The sequence below is a fragment of the Ascaphus truei genome, chromosome 1, assembly GCF_040206685.1.
Source record: "Ascaphus truei isolate aAscTru1 chromosome 1, aAscTru1.hap1, whole genome shotgun sequence".
NCBI classification, from domain to species: Eukaryota; Metazoa; Chordata; class Amphibia; order Anura; family Ascaphidae; genus Ascaphus; species Ascaphus truei.
Window position 1 is genome coordinate 65,770,431 of NC_134483.1, and position 27,993 is coordinate 65,798,423.

The following is a 27,993-nucleotide window of genomic DNA, read 5'->3' on the forward strand; positions in this document are numbered from 1 at the left end:
GAGGGTGTTCTGCAGCCTGGTTAAAAGGGGTAAAACGGGATACAATGATAGGGAAAACCTTGGCGCATTAATCTGTGTATCAAGTAGAAATTGTTAATAGTTGATAGCAATGTACGAGATTCCTGAGGACAAATCATAGGAAATGTGCTATATATATATACATACATACATACATACATACACCAGAGGCACTTGCACACAAAACCTACCCATTCCTTGTCCCAGCTCTGACTGGCGTGATCCCTGGCGCGCCAAATGTATCAATAGCTGTGCAGGGGAAAGCTGCAGCCATATTTGCTGGTTTGCGTCATGTAGTATGCCTCCCTGGGCATTCTGGGGCTGTAGTCCCCTGCAGAGCTGTTCTCCTATTGGCCGCTGGTTGCTTTATTGTACTGCGCATGCGCGCCTACTTGTAATGGCCGCAGCACTATAGGGAAGCACTGTGCATGTGCGACCAATCCTAATATGGCGGCACCCTGCAAGGGGAACCGCCGCGGACTTCCCGGCGACCGGCTCGCCCAATGGCACTGCGTGAGAGGCCTGCAACTACTTGCCTGACTGTCCACAGCTACCGACACCTGTCCCTGCCTCCCTCTCAACCACTGGCAACCACCAGATGCCCCCGCACACCTCCGCAACAGATGGGACAAAGCTAACTGGTATTTCTCCATGGAGACCACACCTGAATAGGACGCCAAGAGGAGCTTTCGAGTGGTGCCAGAGAAAAAGGAGAGGAAGACTGCCCTTCCTAATAGCTTCAAGGTGGTGATCCAGAATATTTCGCCTCACTTCATATGGTTTGACGTCGGTCAACCACTGGGTCGGATATAACCAGTTATGCCCGTGTAATCTCTGGCCCTTGTGAATATCGCTACCATGGAAGAAACTACAGTTTGACTTCGTGGAATTGACCCTGCCCGCAGACTGGAAGAAGCGGCTAAGTGCCAAGTTGGAAGGGCACCAGGAGGTTGTCTCCAGTAGCGAGATGGATATGGGCTTCAGCTTGGACGCCCAGCACACGATCCGGCTGAGTGAGGCCACGCCATTCCGGGAGCATTCCAGACACATTGCTCAAAGAGATGCAGAGGATGTGAGGGACGTCCTGAAGGAGATGGAGACAACTGGCATTGAAACAGAGTCCCGTAGCCCCTATGCCTCCCCGATGGTGGTAATACGAAAGAAGAATGGGTCCGTCCGCTTGTGCGTAGACTGCCGGACTCTGAACCATTGTACAGAACCAGACCAGTATAAAAGAAGTGTATAACAGCAGTGAATGCATGCTTTATAAAGTCACAGATACTGTGATTTTCCTGTCTGCTGAAGAGTGCTGGCTCCAGGATATCAGTTGCTTTCTAGACCAAAAGATTATAATCTGGATCATCATCATCCAGCTCTAAATCGTTCATATCTTGGAAAAAAGATTTATCAACTTCAACACTGTTCCCAGCTTCTTTCAATAATTGGATGTCAGATGTTTCAAGATTATGATCTGTTTCAAATAGCTGCTTTCAAGTTCATTTATCTTTTCCTGATTTTTCTTCTTCCTTTTGCCTTTTTCTCCTCATTTCTGTTAGCTCGGCATCAAATGTTGCTTTCCAGCTAAGAAATGTCTCGATCGTTATAGAGTTCCATGAAAAAGCACCTTTTCTGCTTCTTCTGCTTCCTTTTCCTCCTTTACGTTTTCCTCATCTCTTCTTGTTTTTATTTGGTCTGCAGACACAAAGATCATTACCATCCCTAGATTTTCTTCTGACTGCTGCTTCAGCAGGGTCAGTATATCTGTATTGTATTGTATTGTATTGTATGTCTTTATTTATATAGCGCCATTAATGTACATAGCGCTTCACAGTAGTAATACATGTGGTAATCGAATAAATAACAGATAATATAAATAACAGATCATGGGAATAAGTGCTTTAAACAAACATAACATTAAGGAAGAGGAGTCCCTGCCCCGAGGAGCTTACAATCTAATTGGTAGGTAGGGAGAACGTACAGAGACAGTAGGAGGGAGTTCTGGTAAGTGCGTCTGCAGGGGACCAAGCTTTATATATCATGTGTTCAGAATGTTCACAGTGCTATTCGTATGCTTCTTTAAGCAAGTGGGTCTTAAGGTGTGTCTTAAAAGTGGATAGAGAGGGTGCTAGTCGGGTACTGAGGGGAAGGGCATTCCAGAGGTGTGGGGCAGTCAGTGAAAAAGGTTTAAGGCGGGAGAGGGCTTTAGATAAAAAGGGGGTAGAAAGAAGACATCCTTGAGCAGAACGCAAGAGTCGGGATGGTGCATAGCGAGAAATTAGGGCTGAGATGTAAGGAGGGGCAGAAGTGTGTAAAGCTTTAAAAGTGAGGAGAAGAATGGAGTGTGAGATGCGGGATTTGATTGGAAGCCAGGAGAGGGATTTCAGGAGGGGAGATGCTGAGACAGATCTAGGAAAGAGTAGAGTGATTCTGGCAGCAGCATTTAGGATAGATTGTAGGGGAGACAGGTGAGAGGCAGGAAGGCCGGACAGCAGGAGGTTACAGTAATCAAGACGGGAGAGAATGAGGGCCTGAGTCAGAGTTTTAGCAGTCGAGCAACAGAGGAAAGGGCGTATCTTTGTTATATTGCGGAGGAAAAAGCAACAAGTTTTAGAAATGTTTTGAATGTGAGGGGCGAATGTGAGAGAGGAGTCGAGTGTGACCCCTAGGCAGCGTGCTTGGGCTACTGGGTGGATGATCGTAGTTCCAACAGTAATGTGGAAGGAGGTAGTAGGGCCAGGTTTGGGAGGAAGTATGAGGAGCTCTGTTTTAGCCATGTTGAGTTTAAGGCGACGGAGGGCCATCCAGGATGATATAGCAGAGAGACATTCAGAAACTTTGGTCTGTATAGCAGGTGTAAGGTCAGGTGTTGAAAAGTATATTTGTGTGTCGTCAGCATAGAGGTGATATTTAAACCCAAAAGATGTTATTAGGTCACCTAGAGAGAGAGTGTACAGAGAAAAGAGAAGAGGTCCCAGGACAGAGCCTTGGGGTACCCCCACAGAGAGATCAATAGAGGAGGAGGAGGTGTTAGCAGAAGAGACACTGAAAGTACGATGGGAGAGGTAGGATGAGATCCAGGATAGAGCTTTTTTCCGAATACCAAGAGTATGGAGAATGTGAAGGAGAAGAGGGTGGTCCACGGTGTCAAATGCTGCAGAGAGGTCGAGTAATATGAGCAGAGTGTAATGACCTCTGTCTTTGGCAGCATGGAGGTCATCAGTTATTTTAGTGAGGGCTGTTTCCGTGGAGTGAGCAGTGCGGAAGCCAGATTGTAGAGGGTCTAGGAGAGAATAGGTGTTGAGAAAATGGAGCAAGCGAGAGAATACAAGACGTTCAAGGAGTTTAGAGGCAAAAGGCAGGAGGGAGACAGGTCGATAGTTAGAAAGACAGCTAGGGTCAAGCTTTGTGTTTTTGAGTAATGGTATGACTGTTGCATGTTTGAAGGAGGATGGAAAGGTTCCAGAGCAGAAGGAGGAGTTAAAAATGTGTGTGAGCGTAGGGATTATAGTAGGAGCAAGAGGTTTTAGGAGATGGGAGGGAATGGGGTCAAGAGGGCAAGTGGTAGAGGGAGAAGTGGCGATCAACAGCGACACATCCTCCTCTGAGACAGTGGAAAAAGAGTCAAGGAAGGAAGGAGGAGAGTTAGGAAGAGGTGTAGGATGGGAAGAAGACACAGAGGGGATGTTCTGACGTATGGATTCCACCTTTTCCTTAAAAAAGTCCTGAGCGGAGATGGAGGAAGGAGAGGCAGCTGAGGGTGGTTTGAGTAGAGTATCAAAGACAGAGAACAGTCGGCGTGGGTTAGACTTGTGCATGTTGATTAGTGCAGAAAAGTAGGCTTGTTTAGCTTGCGAGAGGGCAGAGTTGAAACAGGATAGCATCAATTTGTAGTGAAGGAAGTCTGCGAGAGTGTGAGACTTCCTCCAGAGGCGTTCAGAGGAACGAGTGGAGGAACGCAGCATGCGTGTGTGGGAATTTAGCCAGGGTCTAGGGTTAGAAGGGTCTGAAGCATCACATCCTCTAGGTTCTCTTCCGAGACTATTTCAAGCGAGGAGCTTCTATTTTAAGCGAGGAGCTTCATCTGGATGTGATTTTGTGTATGTAAACTTAGCTGTTACTTCAACAATTTCCTCATCGTCTCCTGCTTCAGACGTTACCGTGATAGAGAAACATGCGCGAGACGTGGAAAATACGGTGAACCAGTCCGCATAGATAGACTCCAGAGCCTCCAGCTCATTGTGCTGCTCCTCACCATAGTTCATCATGGTGCGCGGACCATGGAACATTGTGCTGGTGGCTGGGAAGAGGGTGCGCGGGGCCTCCACCGGGATCCTGGCTGTCAGTTTCCTCTGCACAGGCCGCCAGCATGATCGGTCGCTTACCGAGGATAAAATAGATCCTCAGAGCTCTGTCAGGAAGCCAGTGGTACAGCGGGCTGGACTGAGGTCAGGGTTCTACCAGATACCTACTGTATGAGCTCCAAAGACCAGGAGAAGATGATGTTTGTATGTCCCCTCGTGTTCTATCAGTTCACCCGGATACCCCATGGCATTTACGGTGCTCCCGCGACATTCCAAATACTGATAGAGAAGACCATTGGGGATATGAAACCACGAGAATGCCTAGTCTACCTGGGCGACATCATTGTGTTCAGTAAGACTCTAGAAGAGCACGAAGAATGCCTCCTGAACATAATGGACATACTAGGTAAGGAAGACCAGAAGTTGTCCCTGACAAATGCTGTTTCTGCCAAATCTCCGTCACCTACGTGGGTCACATCATGTCTGTAGATGGAGTGGCTACTGATCCTGCCAAGGTTGAAGCCATAGTGAACTGGCCCAGACCAGACAACATGATGGAGCTGCGGTCCTTCTTGAGATTCTGCAGATACTACCATTGCTTCGTAGAAGGCTATTCCAGCAAAGCCAAAGTTCTCAATAATCTCTTGAAGATTTACCTAGAAGAACCTAAGCAGAAGGCCCCCCACTAACGCCATTTGGGGACAAATAGACATCCGTATGTGAACAGGCGTTCATCGGGCTCAAGAAACCCTCATGGAAGCACCCCTCTTGGCTTATGCTGACCCTGAGAAGCCATATATTCTGCATGTGGATGCCAGTTTCACTGGACATGGGGCTGTACTGTATCAAGAGTACCTTGCTTGCCTCTGTCCAGTGGTGTATGTGAGCCGAAGCTTGACACAATCTGAGCAGAACTACCCAGTTCACAAACTGGAGTTCCTCGCACTCAAGTGGGCGGTAGTTATCAAGCTTCATGACTACTTATACGGAGTGTCCTTTGAGGTCCGGACAGACAACAACCCGCTTACCTATAATCTGACATCCGCCAAGCTGGATGCCACCAGCCACAGGTGGCTAGCGGCACTCAAAAATTACCAGCACTCTGAAGTACAAACCGGGGCCCTTAAACATCGGAGCTGATGCTCTGTCCGAAGACCGGGACTGAGTACCACACCGGACTATGGGCCGTGGGAAGAAATCCCTGGACCTGGGATTTGGGCGGTGTTCAATGGCCACCATAGTGGAGCACAAGGTGGCATTCTCTGAGCTAAGATTCACCGACTCGCTGGGTTCACCGACTCGCTGGGATGCCAATCCAAGGCACTCCCTGCCACGTACTGCAACCTTGAAGGCATGTATGTCACCCAAAACACCACCATGAGATGGAAGGAAAACAAACCCTCATTGGTGAAGCGTGCTCCCACCGACACAGTCACCGTTATAATGAGGAATGGGACAAGTTCTGTATTGAGTGTGGTCTCCTTTACAGAATCGCCCCCTACCACAACCACCCTGACAGGATGGTTGGTTCTGCCCAGAAGCCGGCAGTACCCTGTCCTACGGTCCATGCTCCATCTACACCTGGGAGTAGATTAGACTTTCAGACTAGTGAGAGATTGCTTCTTCTGGCCCAAAATGCAAGAGTCAGTAGAGCACCATTGTCGGAAGTGTCTGCGGTGTATCCAGCGAAAGACATTGCCCACACGCGCAGCCCCAATGGTCCATCTAAAGAGTTTTGGTCCCATGGACCTAGCCTGCATGGACTTTCTATGTATAGAAGCAGACTTTAAGGGCATCCGGAACGTCCTGGTAGTGACCGATCACTACATCCGGTACGCCCAAGCATTCCCGACAAAAGATCAGAATGCTCTCACAGTCGCCAAAGTACTGTGGGAGAAGTATTTGATCCACTATGGGTTGCCGGAGGGAGATGCTCTGCCGGAAACCCTACTCGACATGGTAGGCACCCTAAAGGGCTCCCAGAAGGCAGAGTTGAGCAAACATGTGGAGTCGCTAGTGCATGCGTACAACTGCACCAGACATGAATCCATGGGACAGCCTGCACCACGCATATCAGTTGGCAGAAAAAGCCTCAGCCCAACTGAATGCGTGTAACAAGTGAAGGCTTGACCACAAGGTCGGCTATCGGGAACTTCGGCCTGGAGACACCGTTCTCCTGAGGAATCTAGGTATCCCCAGCAAACACAAGCTAGTGGACCGATGGCACGATGGTCCATTCGAGCAGAGTCCCAGATGCCAGGCCTCCCTGTCTACCGCATTCGAGACACGGATGGCAAGGAAAGGTCTGGCACATAAATCAATTGCTGCCCATTCCTCAAGTGGGAGAAAGTGACCCCGAACCAGAGACAATAGTAACGGCCAGTGAGCTAGAGGGGTCAGAAGAGCACTCAGATTTGGTAGTTGAACCAAATCAGGATCCTGCATAAGGAATCTCCAATAGTTCATATGGAGACTGGTGGGCACCTCCCATAAGAGCAACAGGTAATGGGCCCGCACCTCATGTACCCTCACCAGTGGCTTCAACAAGCTATCCACTTGATTCACAAAGCCCGAGTTTCGTGCCTCTAAGAGACATTTCAGAGACTGGTTCACCCCTTATGACAGGGTCTGGACCTCAAGCCCACGACCGCTGCTCCCAAGAGGGAGATGAGGAAGAAGAGACTCACAGGAGTCAGCGAATGAGGCACCCTCCCGCTAGAGTGGCATATGATTCATTAGGGGCACACCACTATGAGTCTCAGCAGCTGGCTCGGAGCAAGCTAGCTTCAATCATAGCAATGTTTATGGAGCTGTTCAACTTTGTTTAGAGTTTGGATCAGATAAGTTGTATATAATATACGCATTTGTATCATATAAACTTGTGCATGGTTATGTTGGTCCAAGCGGGGATGTTTGAGTCTCCACCAGGGGGAGGATGTACCTGAGCCCCATACCTTCAATGAGGATGTGTGAAGTGGGGAGGCTACTGCCAAGCAGCCTGAGCTGCAGGCGGACCAGGGCATTGCAGGGAGCCTCTCTGGTAGAGGCTGCGGGAGGTCCGGGGGAGAGCCGGAACTCCGCGGCAAATCACCAATGCAGGGCACCGCCCTGGGCGCAGTGCAAGGCTTGAGCATGCACAGTGGATTACAGTTGTGGTGGCCATTAAGGAACCGGCTCCACATGGGAATACAAGTCCCAGGAGCCCCAGGGGCTGCACAACACATGGGGGAGCACAGCCAATAGGGCTGCGGTATTCCCGGCCAGAGAGAAGAGTCACATTTGGCACGCTGGGTACCACGCTTCAGTAGGAGCAGGGACAGCAAGGGGTAAGATAGTGTCCGAGTGCAAGTGGCTCCCGGACTAGGCCAGGCATCCCACTTAGGTCCCAGCTAGTCCCTGACCCTGTCAGCTTGTGGTGCTATATGGAAGGCCCCCAGATAGGGACGCTCCCCATTAGCCCATTGTAATGACAGGTCTTATATCAGTCACAGACGGCTACGCTGTCAGTTACGACATGTGGTCTGGGACCAGACCACAAGGTCACCTAAAGAGACACTTAAAAGGGACACACTCCAACGGGAGCTCCCTCAGTGGTGGATGCCTTCATGGAAGGTGCAGATAGATCGCATCGTGGGATCACTCCGCGGTCTGACGGATACACGCTACAGTTTGGCCTGGTCTGGCCTATGACCAGGAAGGTATCTAACCTGTGTGCACCAACAGGGGTAGCGCTACTCCTCACACACTTTGGGGCGGGCCTGTCTTGTGGACACCAGGTGGTTAGATGCCCAGGGCACCCTCATAACTTTGGGGAACCTCACTGGGGTGTGGATAAGGTGGTGGACTTATACTGTGGAGGTATTGTGTGGAAATGGACTTACATAGCCTTGTTGTTATAGTGTTTCCTGTTTATATGTTAGTAAATACATTGTTATATACTCGATGTGTGTTTACTGACTATTCGGTCCTTTGAGGGGTAATCCTTCTACGTTAGGATCTCTCTCAGGTGGAGGCGCTGTGTACCAACGAACGTGATCACCACAGGCTCCCAGTGGTGGAGGATCAGGCCTCTTGTTTGCCACACAGGTAATGGCAGCACGGGTCATTTCCCTTAGTTTTGGGGAGCTACATATGGATAATGGATTACTGATATGTTTTATATACACTATTTTAATGAGTAATGGTGTTATAGCATTGATAATGCACTACGATGTGGATTCAGGATTGTTGCTGAGTTGGATGCCTTTCTAGTACAAGTTAGGGGTGATCTTGATTGGAACAGGGTCTGAGATACATTGTATAAATACTGTATTCATAATACTAAATCTGACATTAGGTATACTGTAGCATGTAGAGGTTATGGGAAGTGTGGCAGGATAGTAGAAACGATGTTGACAGAGGTGAATGAAGCTAATTTATTTAGGTGACTTCTGAGTTTACCTTTTTTCAGCATTTGCAGTTCAATGTTTATAGTAGAAACAATTTGGTAGGTTAGGACTGTGGTTTTAGCATACATTTCCATGCTTCCTGATATTTTGTTAATAAGCTATGTGTATGATCCTGTTATGAATAGCTTATTAGTTACATGCATGGTTGGGAAGAAAAAATTATGTTAATTTTAAAGTTAATACAAACTTTTTCAGTGGCACAAAAGTGGTGAGACCTCTTATATTATAATATCAGTTTGAACTGTTTCTAATTTTTGCGTACGTGCTTAATTAGTTCAGATATGCATTTGAGAATGGATCAAGAATAATTTGATCCTAAAATAAGCAATGTATATCAAAATATCTAACCTAATAAAATAGTAATTTTGTATGAAAGTTCAAAAAGTATGATTCAGACTGGTGTGCTTAACACTTAGGTCTGTAATATAGTGCGCGCGTGTGCTACTGTGCTAGCGCGCGTCAATGATAATTGACTGTGGGAGGCCGACATTGATAGTCAATACACACGTGCGCACACTGACGTGAGCGGTGGAGCGGCAGACCAGAAAAAATACAAGAAAATTGTATTTTCGCGCTGTTGCCATGTCACGTGATGCCGCAAGCCAATCACAGCGGGGCCTAATGCTGTGATGTCAGAGCTACGCCCCCTAGCCGTGCACGGAACCGCTGGCAACATACAAACGAAACATGCGTGCCACGTGCACCACACGCCTGCACGCGCACCAGCGCACACTATATTACAGACCTAACATGCAATCAGAATCCCAGTTAATTATGTGTAATAACCCCTTTCATTTTATTAATCTGTTTATAATGCATTGACTAAAGAACATTAAGACACCAATTGTAACTATATGAACAAAAAGGAACAAAGTCACAAATTATATCTTTCTTAATTGACACTGGAAGAATTAAGAGCAATTTCTGTAGTTGAATGTCAGTAATCTAGCCAGTGATCTAAAAAAGATGTGGGTAATGTTTAGACAACTGGTGATGGTAAGAAAGAAAACACACAGTAGTTAAAGTACATACTTTAAGAAACCATAAATGTATTAGCATGTACTGTACAGTAATCTATTCCTGGTTTAATCTATACCATATATAAATATATACAAAATTCCTTTTGATCTCTCAAAAATAAAAACAGTAATACCTGTAAACAACATACAGTACCTATTCCTTCAATGCAATTTTAATTAAATGTTCGAATGGAGGCAAAACTATTGGTGTACTGTAGATTGTGATACCTTATTCATTATACTGTAGTCAAGATGTTTTTGACAGCTTCCTAATACCACTTTTTTCACAGATACATTTCAATATACAGTACATTAATAACATTACTCAAATAGGAAGACAAGAACAAGAAAAGTTAAAAAAAATGACATCAACATAAATATTCACATCTAATAAATAATATGTAATTATAAATTCATAATTACATTAATTAAAAACAACTTACTCAGTTACTTAGTCCACATTTTAACATACAGATATTGAATTTTTGATTTTGTATTTTATCATAACCAATTTCCCTTATTTTATCTGCCTTAAATGTCCAGAACACAAAGGGGGCTATGCACTAAGCTCCGTGCTTTCGCGCCGGCCTGAAAAAAATTATTACGTCCGATAAAAAATGAAGCCTGCGGCGCGATTTACTAAGGCCCTCAGCCCATTTTCGGACGTGGCCAAAACTGGCTTATCGTGTGTGCAATGTTTTTTCCCTCTGCTAGCGCACTGAAACTTCCCGTACACTAGCTGATAGAAAAAATAAGCTGCCTGTGACATTTGCATGGAGATTCTGCATCTCCATGCAAGGCTGTTACAGGCGATCGTACACTAAATAAATACATTTTAATAATAGTGTATATGAGCAGGGGGTCTCGGAGCTGAACAGCATTGGTTTCAGGACCGAGGACCCCCTACTTCAGGAGATACAGGCCGGTATCCCCTGCAGAATTTCAATGTGCCGGTCACGTTACGCGGACGCTTGAAAGTGCAGGGGATACCGGCACCCCATAACGGGGCCTGTTCTCCTGAAGTAGGGGGTCCTCGGACCTGAAACCAATGCGGTTCAGCTCCGGAGACCCCCTGCACATCTACACTATGAAACACATGTATATTAAAAAAAGATTTAACAAACAACAATACACGACCCCCCCCCCTCCACCCTAACACATACAGTACAATAATGTGCAAAATTACTATTATCCAGATATGTATAATCTGTATTTGCTTCACTAAATCCAAGATGGCCAGCGTCACATGGTATTTCAGCCAATCAGAGTGTGGAATTGGTTCCCACGATCTGATTGGCTGAAATACCATGTGACGCCGGCTTCGTCACGTCATCTTAAAGGCAAATGAAGCACAGTAATTCTGATTGGCTGGCATCATTCCCTTTAAGTGACGTCATGTAAAAAAATGTTTAAGTCGGAACATGGTTTGAACAGCCAATCAGGTGGCTGTTAACCATTTTGAGGCTAAATGTGACGTCACAAGCCCTATTTAAGGCCGTGACGCCTCATTTGAGCCCAAGAAGACGACGATACAACATCGGTTCGGATTTACCATGGGGTTTTTTGGATTGACAGATGAAGATAGAAGATAAAAAAGATCAAGAAATGGTGACAGATAAAGATAGAAGGTGATTAAAGAAAGAAAAAAGAAGATTTGGGTACCTGATCCGGATCTTCATGGCGGATGGCATCGGATGCTGTTGGAGGTCTTCAAGGTACGTGAGCTTCCTGTTACCCCGGGAGTTGGAGGGCCACCGCTTCTAATGGTAAGTAATATATTGAATGTTTGTAAATGTCTCTTTTTACAGGTTTCTTCATTGGATGTGTTTTTTGATTTTTTGGGGGAGGCTCATTGACTAATAATATATTAATCTTTACCACTTTAGGGTACAGATGAGTACATTATTATGACAATATTTGGGGGGCATTTGTGGCTTGGTATTGCTATTGTTTTTTTTTAATGTCAGTTTCTTATGTGGATGTGATTGTTTGTTTTTTTCCTGCTTAATGGTAATAAAATGTTTGCGATTGGTGTTCGTTTGTAGTTAATGTTGTATTATGTTAGCTAATGCGTTTTATGGTTATTATAGATATTATTTGAATGTATTTCTTTGTCTTTTAATGTTTACATTCATTAATGTTGTAGTAATTCATTGGTTTGATTGGTTAGTGTTACTATTCATTTTGAGTTGGTTTAGGAATTAATTGGTTTCATTGGTTAATGTTTAATTAATTCATTGTTGATGTTGTTACTGCTTGTATTCATTGGATTAGCTGGCTACTGTTTTTATTTACTTTATTTAGGTATGCTAATGCAGTGTTTAATAATGGGCAAATAATCTATTATCCATATCTGGATAATAGTTATTTTGCACATTATTGTACTATATGTGTTAGGGGGGTGTATTTAGTTAGAAATAATGTTTAGTAGTTTTGTAGGCACAAGATTGGTACCGCAGGCCCGTGGGGACCCCGGGACAGCCGCGTGGTCAGCCAGGGACACCCGCGCGACTCCCGGCCTCCCTCGGGGGCCCCGCGGGGTCATCCGGGGACACCCGCCAGCCTGTTGTATGGGTTTTGCGCCTGCAAAAAGGTAAAGAAAGAATTTTTTCTAAGTCCTGCTTTTTTTATCACCTCCCTTTAGCTGGTGAGCTTTATTCAGCGCAACTTTCACGTACGATAAGTTTGCGTTGCTTAGTGAATCCCACAGAAGGGCAGGATTCAGCGCAAACAGCTCATCGTACAAGCAAAGTTGGACTTTGAAAAATTTCCAGGAAAAAAGTCAGTTTTAGAGCGCAAAGTGCCTGTTTGTGCGGCTTAGTGAATAGCGCTCGGCGGAAATTCACATTCTAAGAGCACTTTGCGCTCTTAAAACAACTTATCACTGCTTAGTGCATAGCCCCCATAGACATGTTTGCTTGTTAACTTTTTTTTAACAAGTTCCGTCCCGTTCCTTCAAATATTTTTAAAATCTGGTGTAGTGTTGGAGAGTGTAAATAAACTTCCCATTAAAAAAATAACTTTTTTTCTATATGACGGAGTGCTTCTTTTCTATCAAAATGTATGATTGTCAATAAATCTATATTAATTCCGTTTCTTTATTGTTCAATATGAATTTTACATTTGAATATCTTTATTTGTTATTAATAATATAAATAACATCTGCAGTACATATATTAACTGGGAAAATAATTGATTTGATTACTGCATACTGCACATCTTCCTAGAATGGAGAGGTTCAGGCCTCACCAAATTTCCAGAAGTGTTGGCTTTTTTTTTTAGCAGAAGTGGGTAGTTTAGTGTGTTTAATTCAACTAGATTTGCAGATAACTAAATTCCTAAATATTTAAAAAAAAAATGTTTACTTTAGATGATGAGTGGGTGTGTATCATCTTTGTTACATCTATATCTAGATAATTTAGTTGAATCGGTTCTGATTTGTCAAAATGTATTTTATATTCTGAGAAAGTACATAAATATTGTATTATTTTAGGTACAGTATACGTATACTTTCCACAGGTTTATCAGCAAATAAAAGCATATAGTTAGCAAAAGGAGCTTGTTTCACCTCTTTATCACCTATTTTTTATCTCTTGATATTTTTCATCACTTCTAATTTTAGAGTCAAAGTTTCCAGAACAAACACAAATAAGAGCAGTGATAATGGGCATCCCTGTCTAGTACCTTTTGCAATCTGATATAATTCCAATACAAAGCATTAGAGAGGATCCTAGTCTTTGAACCAGTCCATAATGTTTTTATAATGTCTTGAAATCTTTCTTTAAGAGTCAATCTAAGTGATGGAAAAAAAATAGGATTGTAGCTTAAACCCATTCATTTCAGTTACTAGGAGCCCCCGCTGCCTGAGATACTTACTGCGTAGAGGGTAACAGTTGCAGCTCTGGCTGGGCTAGAGGGGTTCTCATAATGGCGGCTTCAAAGCTCCCACAACACACGGGCCTATAGGAAGTCGTGACGTTATCCCTTGCAGCTTCCTATTGGCTCGCATGACCATGGCCTTTAAATAGCACAGAGATATCAGCACCACCTATGAAGTTAAGTATCTTCAGAAGCAGGGGGTCCCAAGAGCTGAAATTAATGGGGTTCAGCTCCGGAGATGCCCTGCCTCAATCCTATTTAAAAAAGCAACTGCATAGCTTGGGTTGCTTGTTTAATTTCAAATCTATTTATCACCACAAACATATCATTCCAATTCATCAGATCACAGGCCTTTTTGGATACTAGACTTAAAATGGCTGAAAATGGGACAGTACACTTTCTAATATTAATAACTGGCTTTCTAGCCATAATAAAACCAGTTTGGTGAGATTCAATTATTCCAGGTAATGAAGGTTTCAGCCTGCCATTATTTTTCTCAAGAATTTGTATTCAACACAAAGTAAAGGAATGTGTCTAAAGGATGGTTCAGTTAACCTCTCCCACATTTTGGAAGTACTGTGACAAAAGCAGGGATGAATAGAGATGTGCAAATTTGTAAGAATCCGATGTGCAGATTGTCTGCAGATTTTTTGCCAAAATCTGATTTGCACATGGATATCCAATAGCAGATTGGGTTTTAACAAATTCGGGTGGATTCTTTTGAATCCACCATCAGTTTTATATTGAATCTTATCACAGATTTGACAAAATGTGAATCTGCATGTGCATCTACTTATCTCCTCCCACTTCCTTATTGTTGAAGTTCACGTTGTGAATGTGAGGGATGGGAAAGGGTGTATGGGACTTGGTTGGCTGCTGGGTTTGTATATGTGTGTAGACAGGTAGGGATTTTAGTGAGGGAGTTGGGAGAGGCAGGCTAGAGACATGTGTCAGGAAGAAGGCATGGATATAAGGCAGGAATAATGAAAGACCATTTGTTTAGACTGAGAATGGATTTCTCTTCATGCCCAGTTAGCAGTGCAGCAAGAGAAGCAGTATATATACCAATTGCTTTTTCTGGTACCAGCAGTAGGCTTAGCAGAAGTATCTGTGGCTGCATGGGGCCGGCTTTAAGCTTTCTAGTGCCCAAAGCAGAATGCTGCAAGTGGGGTCCCCCTGTAAAAAAAGAGGGGACTTATCTAGACCAGCATCCCTCCTACAGCAGCATTGCGGCATCATGACATTGCAGCATCATGTGATGTTGTGACGTTCGTTTTGCCCAACACGACACGGCAGGAGGAGGCCCACTGCGGAGACGGTAAGAGCAAACACACACACACACCACCCCCCATACCTACCTCTCTGCCCGTCCAGGGGCCACGCACTCCTCCTCCAGGTTCCCCCTTTGGGTGAAAGTTAGATCCCTGTGCCAACAGGAATATTTCCAAGATCCCACGAGGTCAACTGTCCTCCTTTCCCCTTTAAATCCTAATTTGTGAAATGTTCATCTAAGATTGAGTCAATGTCCAAGTCTTCCCCATCCACTTATACAGGTAAAATGTCCAGGGAGAGGAGGAAGTTTGGGGCCCCCAAAGGTGCAGGGCCCAAGCTGGCCGCCTTGCTCGCCATGCTCTATGGCCAGCCCTGGCACCCCCTGTTGTGTGCATGCATTAGGAAGCTGCTGTTCACCCTGTGTCAGAGGAACAAGTTGTTTCTGAGTTAAGCTTGGGCTTGGAAATAAATCAACCTCCTGTAACATCACTCTTTGCAAGTAGCAAAGAGGAAGGTGAGTGAGTTTCTGTCAGGGACACCTTTCCCAGCAGCTATGTCATCTGTGCCATTGACCTCATGTTATTCTGTATGTCTAGTGACAGACTATAGAATTCTGTTGATGCTTTATGAGCCCAAACCCATTTTTGTTTGAACAGGTGTGCAAGAAGGAAATGCTGCAGCATGCATTGCATGTAAATGCAAGTCAGTCCAGTGTCAGGGTTGTCAGGGCCCAGTTCTAGCCTGTTGTTGTTTGCCATGACAGGTTTTGAATCAGTGTCCCTGGATCTGATTTCAGCTGCACCACCTGAGCCTGCTATGCACAACATCTCTACTGCTGCTCTTTATGCTATAGGTGGGACAAAGGAAGCATCAGCAGTTGGGGATGTGGTGGTTCAGGAGGAGGAACTGCAGACAGGATGAGTGAGTAGGGTAGCAGGGAGTGCTTACAAAAGTGAGAAGGTTATGACTGCTTTAAGCCTATCCGTGATAGGGGGTTGAATCAGTCAAGGTTGGAGAGGATGAGGGTGATATTAATGGTGGGGACGGTGGCTCTTCTAATGAGCTTAGCAAGAAGCGTCATGGAGATGGTGAGGTGGAGGAACATGGCATCTCAAAGGTGTCAAGATTATAGTCTCCAGGTTGCCATTCGTGGTATTCCAGCCTCCTCACCTAACTCACAGAAATCACAGGGCTGCAGTCATCTACACAGAGGGACAAGCTCCATGTGTGGGCAGTCTTTAAACTGCCACACCAGGGTTCGATGAGCAACTTTGCGATGGTACACTGCGTCCTTTGTGGTTCAGCGGTATGAAGGGGAAGGAGTGGATGCCTGTTGGGGATGAGTGGTCATCAGCAAACATATGTGCAACAATCACTGTAACCACTGGGAAAGACAGAGTCAGCCAACCTGTGCACCTTGACCTTTCTCCAGACATGATGATCCTGCTCCGGGTCATTGTAGAATATGCACCTCTACCATCACAACCCCTGAATGAGGCAATCACCTACTCCTCCTCAATGGCACACCATGCACAGATGGGCTCTAAGGTCCACCCCTTCCGTTAGAAGTGACTGTTGCTCCTTCACCCATCACCCAATATGTGGAACCTCCTCTACCACATCCACCACCCCAGATACAATGAGGCCAGGTAGTGAGAGTGACTGACACCTAGTAGGCTTTAGAGTGGAACAGGTTCTAGTGCCACAGAACAGACATTGCATCAATTCTCGTGACATTCTACTGAGGTGCAATGTATGTACTGTGGGCACATTGTTATCAGTGGTGAGGTAGTTAGTGATGCATGGACATGGATCATCTGTGAGCATCTGAGACTGTAGCAATATCACTATTTGGAGTGGTCATGGTCAGGCTTGTTGTGCTCTGATTATCCAGTACTTGTACTTTCACCTCATCAATTATGTGGCAAAGGAGATCCTTCTTCCTCTCCATCCTCACCTTGAGAGCAATTGACTCAGTCCCAATGAAATTCTTCTTTCCTGCTTTTTCTTACTCTCACTCAGAGTCTGTCACTTTACAGAACATATACATTTTTGACAGTCATCATGACAACGATGTGTCATGCGTCAGTGCGTCTGGCACTGGTGGCATCTTACCCATTTTTAAAGTTGGGTGTGGTGTGTTGGTTTTACATAATTTTACACAATCCCTTACTATTATGCTCACCTGCAACAAGAAAATCCTCATTCTATTTACTTCTGCTGTTTTTCTGTTCAGCAGTATTGTTGTTACTTAGCCTACCCCCCTCAATTCTCTTTTTTCTACTTATTTTTGTTTTTTGCTTTTACATAAATTGTTTTTACAAAAAAATGTAAACGTTAAAAAACAAAGTTACAAAAACATATAAAGTAGTTAATCATGTTCTGTCTGTCCAAAATGCTATTACAGCTGATGATGAGCTGCAGTACAGTACAGTATCTAAACTCTGCCTCGTAACAAGTTCTACCTTAAGACTCTATTTAGTTATTATTTAGTAGTATGCCTTCCTGGTAGATGTGGTGCCTGCATCCTGCCCTCATCTAACTCTAGTTAGCAACTGCAGTGCCTGTACTAGTGTTTATAAGTTGTTTATTTTCAAACGAAAGAGGCAGCAAATATATGTGCTATAAAATAATGACAACTTGTCTCCAGGTTTAAAGTTTTCACAAATAAACAACAGGGTGTGTCTACCATCCACATGGCTAAACATTTACAAGCTAACTAGCCAACCTTGGTCCTTCTGCTGCTTTCTGCAGTTATCTTCTCTTAGGCTAAGTCCCCGCTGGCGCTGAGCTCGCTGAGCGGGCGGTGCTTGGCACGGTTACTTGCATATATATATATATATATATATATATATATATGCAAGTTCCCGCTCGCGCATGTGCGGGCACACACGCTCGGTGCTTTTGTAAATAACATTTTTCAACTTTCCTGCTTGCTCAGATAGCCCGCAATTGCGCCCCCCCTCCCACCTGCACGCGTGTGCGCAAGTTGCAGGATACCCGGCGATCATGCTCTAAGCATGAGCGCGCTCAGCGCCAGCGGGGACTCAGCCTAAGAGTTATAGCGGATCTTGTCCCGTCATCCTAAAAGTTACTGAGAGATGAAGCAGTAACTGCTAGTAACTACACTATTAATAATCACTGGTTGATTATAGGACATAGTATTGAACATACATTCAACAAGTTATGCACTATGCCTATGCCAAGATTCTCTACCTACAGTAGATGTTACATTGCTTGCTGTTGTAGCAGTCTATTATTTTTTTACTGTTTTCATCAGCGGTACTGGAATCCTATTGGTTTATCAGGATTGTAACAGGGACTTATCACTGTTTGAGTGAAACTGCCTCTAATTCCAGCAGTGTGCTGGTTAATTGGACACAGGCAATCAACCAGACTACACCTGGCTGATTAGAACTTTTAGAAAAAGCCTGACCTGAGAAAGAGGAAGGAGATTCCTAAGATCACAAGGGAGCTGACATAAGGAAAAGGAGGGCTGTGTTCTTAGAGCAAGATTCCTTAGCTAACAATGGAGCTGCCGTAAGGAAAAGGAGGGCTGTGTTCTGGGAGCAAGACAAAAGGGAACCAGACCTCTATGCCTGGACCCTCAAGCAGACAACTACCCCCGGACAAAACTGACCTGAAGGGCCCTCTGTGTTGGGGTACTGCTGAGACTTTCGGGTAATAAGTGGGTAAGGGGCTCCACCACCCCCCCAGCCTTGCAGAGATGGACTGGGGAAGTAAGTTAGCCCTTATAAAGGGATAGGTGTTTATTGTTTTATGTATATTTTAGTTTTCTGTATTGTTTAAAGGATCAGGCAATAAAGCCTTATTTTAATTTCACCTTAAAACGGTCTCCATCGCATACCTCTGCACACATCTGTTCCAGCATAGGGGAGACCCAAGAAAGGGCGTCATCCTTGAATCCCCGATGAAGTATTGATTTTACGAAACACGTAGGAGTTTATGATGGACAAAATTTGAGCCTGTATTGATTGCCATATCCATCCCAGCCTGCATTCATCCCCTTACGGACAATCACATCTGTGGACGTGGGTCCAGTGACGTCAGTAGGCGACACCACATGGGAATACAGCCGAGATATGATCCGGTACTGTACAGGAGCTGTTTCCTCACCCGCCGGTTTTTCTGCAAGTGTGGACGCTTGGTAAAGAAGAGCAGGACACTTTTGCCTCCCAACACCAAGGTTAGAAGTGTATCTAACCACAAGGAGTCACCTAGAGGGGGTCCGCCATTGTTGGGTTCCATCTTCTGCTGCCGAGTTAACCTCTTGAGGTCTGTCGGATGAGGGGACATGCTGGCTGCTGAATGCTGTTTGGTAACATGTGCCTAAATACATGTAGTGCCCGAATTTGTCTATATTGATGGTTAGATCAGGCGTTTTCAGATATATCTGATCAGGAACTCGGTATGATGAAGTGTGGTAGGAACTCCCAATGGTATCGAAGAGAAAAGGTCATAGTACTGTATAGACCAATATTTATAAGTAAAATACAAATGAGCAGTGAGCTCATTATATAGTGGATCTCCCAGAGGGTGGGGGAAACAGTGCTACATACAGAATGTTAACGGACTGTTATGTGTATGCTAATGAGGATCCTAATGGCCATGGCTTTTGCATAAAATTAGCTTTCTTGATTTCTAATAAGCTCATGGAAAATAATGTCCGTTATCAATTTGATAATGGACCTATATGAGCCCTGAGTTAATGAACATCTGTGAGTCTAGGACATAGTGTTTTACAAGTGCTATATTGAGCACTTAATATTGAGTTTGTATTTACAGTAGTTACTTTGAATATTTTTTTTTTTTAATAACAACTTTTATCATTTACATTTTTCTTTTGAATATTATCTTAATCATATTCAATGTTTGGATTTATATCTCTATGTGGATTTAGGTATGATAGTCAATACTGATATTTTTAGGAAACCAAATTCTACAAATCTACAAACTCTTTATTACATGCCCCGTTGCTACCTACAAACTTTGTAATAGAGCATACTTAGAGGGCATTACTTATAATTGAGTATCAATTGCTCTTTTACTGTGGATTTTCAATTAAAATCACAAGATCTCTTTCAACTTTTCTGAATATAGATTATGTCAAACTAAAACTTCCATTTTTTTTTTATACTGCACTGGTGTATTAAAAAATAGGGATGATTTGTTATCTCTCCATTAACCATTTCATTAGAAGGAGAAGGAAAAGAACTAATTTCAAATTATCTACATTTGAACCTCCGGTTTTCATTACCCAATACAGTAAACAAGCCACATTGATCACATCTATCATTAAGAAACATTGTTGAAAAATATAGTCTCCTCAGATTCAATATGTATTATTTTATTACATGTAAAACAGACCATGTTATGTATCTTGAAAAGACAACATCAAATGAGGACAATTTGTGATTCACAGGGATTTCGAGGTTATTTTATTCAGCAGTTACCATGGTACGGAAGGCTGAGATAACGTCTACAAATGTGTGTGATATGAACCTTCTATGAATTATTCTGGTATTATAATAATAATATTAAGCACTATACTGCTAATAAATAGATTCCTTATAGTAAAACGACTATACGGCTTCTTGAACACTATAAATGTAGCATGATAACCTATGTTTGAATATATTTCACAAGGGAGCACATTGATGGCCACTATTCTGCCTATAATAAATTATATTACTGAATTGTTTAAAGAAACCTGCAGCTTGTTGCTGGTATATTAGTCTAGTTTGCTTCCACTAAAACCATCCTTACATACTTGGTAAGCCAGACATGAGGCTTATTAATAATTACCACACCCTTCGGCGTGCACATCTACATGTATCTCAAGGGTATATTCCTCAGTTGTAATGCACTACCTCAGGCTAGGCTAAACTCTCTCTCTCTGCATGCTGCACACGGTATCAGTTCAGTGTAAGTGCTCTGCGGTGTATAGTCTGGTTACTGGCTAGAAGTACCTAGGATCAGCCCCACTGTATTTTACATGTCACCAATTCTCGGTTATACATAGTGTTGACCCATACCAGGAGTTCCTGTCCCAAGTTAATCAGGCTACCCGCTAGGCATCAAACAACTACCCTCCTCCAGGTGACCCAAGCATTAGCCTTGTCTCCAGAACTATATCACACCAGACAGGGGCATCTAGGGTGTGCTTAGCGAGCAGACAATCTACCCGACTACCACTAGGCTCCCTTCCCTCCGCAGCACTTTCCTGGAAATATACATGTTCCTACATCAGTTCGCCTAGCTGAAAACCTGTCCTGTTGCCTATCTCAGCAGCGATTCCAATTGTAATGGTGTTTGCCGGGCCAATCTCATATTGCCCCCCCTATGTGGACTCTTACCCCTGTTACATGGCATACTAGTGTGGTGCACCTGTTGGCTTACAGGACTCCTGAGTTTCCCGCTTGATGGTATTATGGGGAATGGTATCAGGACTGGCTTATGAGGTAATGCTGAGTTATACTCACTCATGGTACAGCGCCTCCATCTCTTCCAGACCCCCAGCGTAGTAGGGAGGAGTCTCTGAAAGAGAACCTCTATGTGCACCTTCTGCCCAAGTGACTCCACAATCAGGACAGAAGCGCTCTTTCTCTATGGCATCCTTTATACAAAGCAGACATGGCAGCCGCCCATCATAGTGGCTGGTCGTCTAGCCGCTCATCTCAGGTTGCCAACCCAAAGGAAGTCCCTGACCGTATACTCCCAGGCAAGGGCACTGAAAGCAGGTCTAGCTCTTCCCTTACTCCCTGATGGAGTATGTCCTGGAACCAGATTCCATATTCTCTGTCTCCCTTTGCAGCTCATGGGATTCATTTCTCCCTAGTTCAGCTGCCTGCTATTTTCCCTGTCCCAGCAGCTAGCTACATGTGAAAAGGCAACATTATTGTAACATGTTGTTTACACAGCCTGTGTTGGTTGCCTGCATCTCATATTCTCCAAGCTGAGAGTGGGCTATTTCTACCCCCCTGTCCTTGCTGACAGTTAGTATAGTCTCACTTCCCTTCTAGTGTGACCCTTGCTCCTCACTTCCTTTTCACCCTGGACTCTGAGTGAGTAACTGCCTACTCTTTACCCCAGCAAGGCTTTTCTGTTTTACACTGCGTTATCCTTGATACACTGCACTTCAGACAGAGAAGCACTATCTACCTACACTACATCTGCAAGTACCTTTCTTCCTGTGATTTTTCCTCAATAAAACTAAGAAAGACAAAAGGACTTGTTTGTGCTTTGGAAGAGGGAAGGCATGAGTTAAGCTTACTGGAACTATTCATACATCATTCGTGATTCTGGTTCAGGAAAGTAAAACAGAGACCGTGTGTTGGGGATTCACACAGGAGCTGCTAATCAAAGACTTTATGTAATACAGAATAGTCTCTCACCCCAGGACAAGCAAGCAGCTTTACACTGCCAGACAGGGCAGCAGGCTTTATACAGCAAACTGCACACAGCCTGCAGCCTTACAAACAAGCAAGCAGATTTACACTGCTCACAGAGCCTGCAACTTCACACAAGGCAGCAGCGCTGCAGTCAGACAGTGCATCTTACACAGAACTTGATCGTCTTTTTTCTGTTTGAGTTCACTCTCTGTACAGCTCCATAGCGAGGAGCTACCATCTCACCTACCCCTGCGCACGTCCCCACGGCTAGCGCCACTAAGTGCCACACCACCGAACACCCGCCAGGACACTGGTCAGAGCCACCGGACACCTGTGAGTACAGCTACCCCTACGCTGAACGCTGCAGGACACCGCTCGGCATCATCTGAGACAGTCACCCATCGCTGACGCAGGTAAAAGACTGCACACCACACACACTGGCTAAAGGCCTACACACACCTGCAGCATGGCAGAACTCAGATCCTCACCAGACATCACGCAGGAGAGTGACCACTCAGACACAGAGACCGCTGCGCAACTGCAACAGGCGCAGGCAGACACAAGGCCTAAACGGATAGTCACACTGACAAAAAAGGCCCGTGAAAAATATGAGGCTGACATTGAAGTGCACCACGCCAAGTTAGAAAAGGCCTGGGAAAGAACCGCACTAGAGTTACGCAATGTTGTTAGCATTGGCGATAATGCACAACAGCTCGCGCAGGCAATTATTCAAATAAAGTCTAACCACTCATGCTACCAAGGGCTGTCAGAGACATACATCACCTACTTGATCAGAGCCAACACCGACGAAAGCCTGCAAGAAAGAGACTTACAAAATAACATTGACTTGAAACATGACAGCCGCGTGCGTACCGCCACCACGGACGCCCAAAGCGAGAGAAAAGAGCTCCTCCTGGAGATCGCATCACAGCGCTCCAGTGCAACCAGGCACTCGTCAAGGTCAGCAAGATCAGCGCAATCTAACGCGTCCAGCGCAAGCGCTACCAAGGCGCGAGCCACTGTAGAAGCCGCACGTGCCAGGGCCGAATATGGTCGGAGAGAGACAGCCGTAAGGGCAGAAAGAGCGCACATAGAAGAGGAGGAACAGACAGCCACCGCTAACGCCGCTACCGATACTGCCGCTACTGCCGCAGCCAATATACACAGGAAAGCCGAATTCGATGCGGAACTAGAGGCACTTAATCAAAAGAAGGAAGCTGCCGCCATATCCCAAGCTTAAGTCCTAGAAGCAGCCGCGCGACAGGACAGCGGGGAGCAACCGTACAGACGGATAGCCTCAGAGGATCCAGTCCAACGCACCGAAGACTATGTAAGGAGCCTCTTCTGTATAAACACCAGCGCAACATCTCAACAAGACGAGAGCAACTTCACAGACACCGAAGACTTGCTAGGTCCACGAAGAGAAGACGCTGTTCCTTCAAGGGTACACGCCACCTGGGACCGCCGCAGCCGCAACAGTGATCCACACGCCAGCGCGCACACGGATGCGCTACAACAGGCTCGCAATCCAGGTATACCAACACGGGAAAACACAGCCCCTCACACTGACCAGCAGTCACCATGCGACCACTCTAAGAAAGAGGCGACAGCATGGACCCTCCCAGCAACTACCTCGGAACGTGACCAACACGCCGATGTCCCAGGCATGACAGACATGGCCAAGTACATGATCCGGCGTGACCTGGTGCAAGCAGGACTTACCAACTTTGACGACCGTCCCGAGAACTACCGTATGTAGAAGTTCACGTTCAAGGACGCAATCAAGAGCCTAGACGTCTCAGCTAGGGAGGAACTCAGGCTGCTAGCCAAATGGCTGGGAAAGGAATCCATGGAACACATGAAGCGACTCGGGGCAGCAAATGTGAACAACCCCCAAGTAGGTCTTGACCTAGTATGGGAAAGGCTAGAAGAGTGTTACGGCAGCCCCGAAGCAATCAAAGATGGGCTCTTCAAAAGAGTCGACAGCTTTCCCAAGATCACAGCTAAAGACTACTCGAAGTTACTAGAACTCGGGGACCTGCTACAGGAGCTGCAGTCTGCGAGAACAGACAATTCCTTGACAGGTCTCAATGTCCTAGACTCGGCTCGCGGAGTGAGACCCATCTTGGAGAAGCTACCTTACAACCTCCAAGAAAGATGGATTTCACAAGGCTCCAAATACAAAAGGGAGAAGCAAGTCGCCTTCCCCCCATTCTAATTCTTCTTGAGCTTCATCCGCGAAGCGACAAGGACAAGGAACGATCCCAGTTTCATCTTGGGTGCTCAAACTACACACAGTGCAAGCAGCCTGAGGAATGAGAGACCAGTGGCGAGATGCGGTAACACTCAAACACCCATCTCGGTCCACAGGACGGACGTGTCCCCACGACCAAACTACTCCTGATCAGTCGGTCGCCGGAGACGAGGAACAAAGGGACCCAAACAGGAAATGTCCCATACACAAGAAGCCACACCCACTTAACAGGTGCTTTGGGTTCAGGATGAAGTCCATAGAGGAACGCAAGAAGTTACTCTGAGAATTCAGCGTTTGCTTCAGGTGCTGCGGTTCCACGACTCACCTATCCAGAAACTGTAAAGAAGACATCAAATGTGTAGTGTGCAAAAGTGACAAGCAATTAACATCGCTACATCCAGAGGCGCTGACACTCCACCAACTCAACAACCCATCCTCCATAGCGGAGCATGGCGGGGAGGAAGGAGAAGGAGAGCCAACATCTGTCACGTCTCAGTGCACCGAGGTTTGCGGAAAAGGAAGTGACAAAATATCCTGCTCCAAAATATGCCTTATTGCAGTGCACCCCCAGGGACAACCTGAGAAGGCTATCCGGATGTATGCAATCCTCGATGATCAAAGTGACAGATCGTTGGCAAAGATGGAATTCTTCAACTTATTCAACTCACAAGACAATACCTCACCCTACACCCTCACAACCTGTGCAGGGTCAACTGAGACAACAGGGAGAAGAGCAAGCGGCTACGTCATACGTTCAGTGGATAACAGAGTGAAGATAGCTCTCCCCACCCTCATTGAGTGCAACTACATGGCTGCAAACAGGGACGAGATTCTCACACCAGACGTGGCACGTCATCACCCGCACCTCAGAGGAATAGCCAACTACATCCTGCCGGTAGAACAAGGCGCCAAGATCTTGCTGCTGCTCGGTAGGGACATCTTAAGGGTGCACAAAGTCCGTAAACAGCATAACGGACCCCACAGCGCACCATTCTCCCAAAGACTTGACCTAGGATGGGTAATAGTGGGCAACGTGTGCACCGATAAAGGGCACGGACCAGACTATGTTGATGGTGATAACAAAATGTGGACACACATCCCTCTCTGAACCATGTCTTGGCCATCTCCAAGTGACAGGAGGGCCAAGCAAAGAGAAGAGACAAGGTCATACCCCTGAGATCAAAAAAAACATCCTCACATCAGGGGGATGTGACAATGACCTAGGATGCTTAGTGGTTCAGACAACCAAGGATGATGAGTCGACTCCACTGAAGGAAGAAAGTAACCTCCCAAAGGTGACCAACAAAGGGATCGTCCAAAAGACAATAAACAATTGTACGGTCCTCCCGCGAGCGATGGCACGGCTAAGACGTACAGTTGTTCCTCTCTGCAGATTACCGAGTGGCAAAGCAGCCAGCTGCCAAGGCTGGCATAGCCTCAAAAGATTGCGCCCTGCAGGTGAAGCCACAATGGCAAAAAGACTGTCTTCTCACACGTCAAAAAAGAGACAGTAGCAGAGACATTTCACGAACGGATTTACAAGGACAAAAGAGATTGTTCCTCGTAATGTCCAGGGAGAAAACAGCCTCCTGACAAAGAGACACAAAGGCGTATCACCAAAATACGTGGAGACGTTCTCGTGCAAGAGGAATGCACCGATGACTTAGGGTGCACAGCGTTCAAGACAACAATGGACGGTAACAAACAAGTACCGTCAATGGAAGATGGAGAATTCTGGAAGTTAATGGATAAGGAGCTCTTCAAGGACAGATCGGGCAATTGGGTGACCCCGCTACCATTCCATTCACCAAGAAGACGCCTCCCAAACAACAAAGAACATGCCACCTCTAGGCTCACTTCGCTCCGCTGTGACCTACAAAGGAAACCAGAGATCAAACATAATTTTGTGGCCTTCATCAAGAAGACATTCCTTAGCGGCCACGCAAAGCCAGCACCTCCACTGAAGGAAGGTGAAGAAGGTGAAGAATGCTGGTACCTCCAATCATCTGGGGTCTACCACCCTCAGGAACCCGATCAAATCCGGGTAGTGTTCAGCTCCAGCGCTCAGCACCAGGGAGTCTCCATGAACGACGCCCTCTTCGCTGGGCCAGACTTGATAACCAGTCTTTCAGGAGTGTTGATCCGCTTCCGCAAGGAGCCAAAAGCTATCTCCTTCTGCCAAACGCCAGGTGATAGAGCGACAGGCTACCATGACTGACATACCTACAAGGGGATGCACTCTGTAGGTGAAACTACAGAGACAAAAGGACTATTTTTCCATAAGTATGAAAAGAAACTGGAGCAGAGACTTTTGCAATAGACATTGTGGTGCACCCAGCTAACCTGGACCAGTGCATCCGCTTGGCATCCTTTGCCAAAGAACCTTGGCCAAGGGAATTTGAAACCAGTGATACCGGCCGGTGTCACATCACTATGTGGACACGAACTTTGCGTTGTTATGTTTGTTGTACTGCACATATGTTCCACATATTCCAGGAATATAGTGGTATCTCCAGATACCAGACGGGGAGTGTCCTGGAACCAGATTCCATATTCTCTGTCTCCCTTTGCAGCTCATGGGATTCATTTCTCCTTAGTTCAGCTGCCTGCTATTTTCCCTGTCCCAGCAGCTAGCTGCATGTGAAAAGGCAACATTATTGTTACATGTTGTTTACACAGCCTGTGTTGGTTGCCTGCATCTCATATTCTCTTAGCTGAGAGTGGGTTATTCCTACCCCCCTGTCCTTGCTGACAGTTAGTATAGTCTCACTTCCCTTCTAGTGTGACCCTTGCTCCTCACTTCCTTTTCACCCTGGACTCTGAGTGAGTAACTGCCTACTATTTACCCCAGCAAGGCCTTTCTGTTTTACACTGTGTTATCCTTGATACACTGCACTTCAGACAGAGAAGCACTCTCTACGTACACTACATCTGCAAGTACCTTTCTTCCTGTGATTTTTCCTCAATAAAACTAAGAAAGACAAAAGGACTTGTTTGTGCTTTGGAAGAGGGAAGGCATGAGTTAAGCTTACTGGAACTATTCACATATCATTCGTGACCCTGGTTCCAGGAAAGAGTAAGAGGAATAGTCTTCCACACCACTCCCTTGAGGGAGGGCCACAAACACTGCCAGAGCCCTGACAGGTTGCTGGATAGACTCACCTCACTAAGGTATTGAGGCACACACTGACTAAATTGAGGAAGTGCTGCATATTATATAGATTCAGAAGGCACAATGTAAGTGGACACAGAGCCTGATGTCACTTCCTTCACTGAATAATACACAGCACAGGAGGTGAGGGCAAACCCCATGATTACTCCTGGCAACCTGCCCTTAACCTTGATTATTGCACAGGAGGAGAAAGACCTATAACCCCAAAACTACACAGG

General features: G+C 45.5%; 1 pseudogene; it reads right to left on the minus strand.

The window, feature by feature from the left end:
• Positions 1-1,352: 1,352 nt before the first annotated feature.
• LOC142501830 (RWD domain-containing protein 1 pseudogene) lies at positions 1,353-4,283 on the minus strand (annotated as a pseudogene).
• Positions 4,284-27,993: the final 23,710 nt, after the last annotated feature.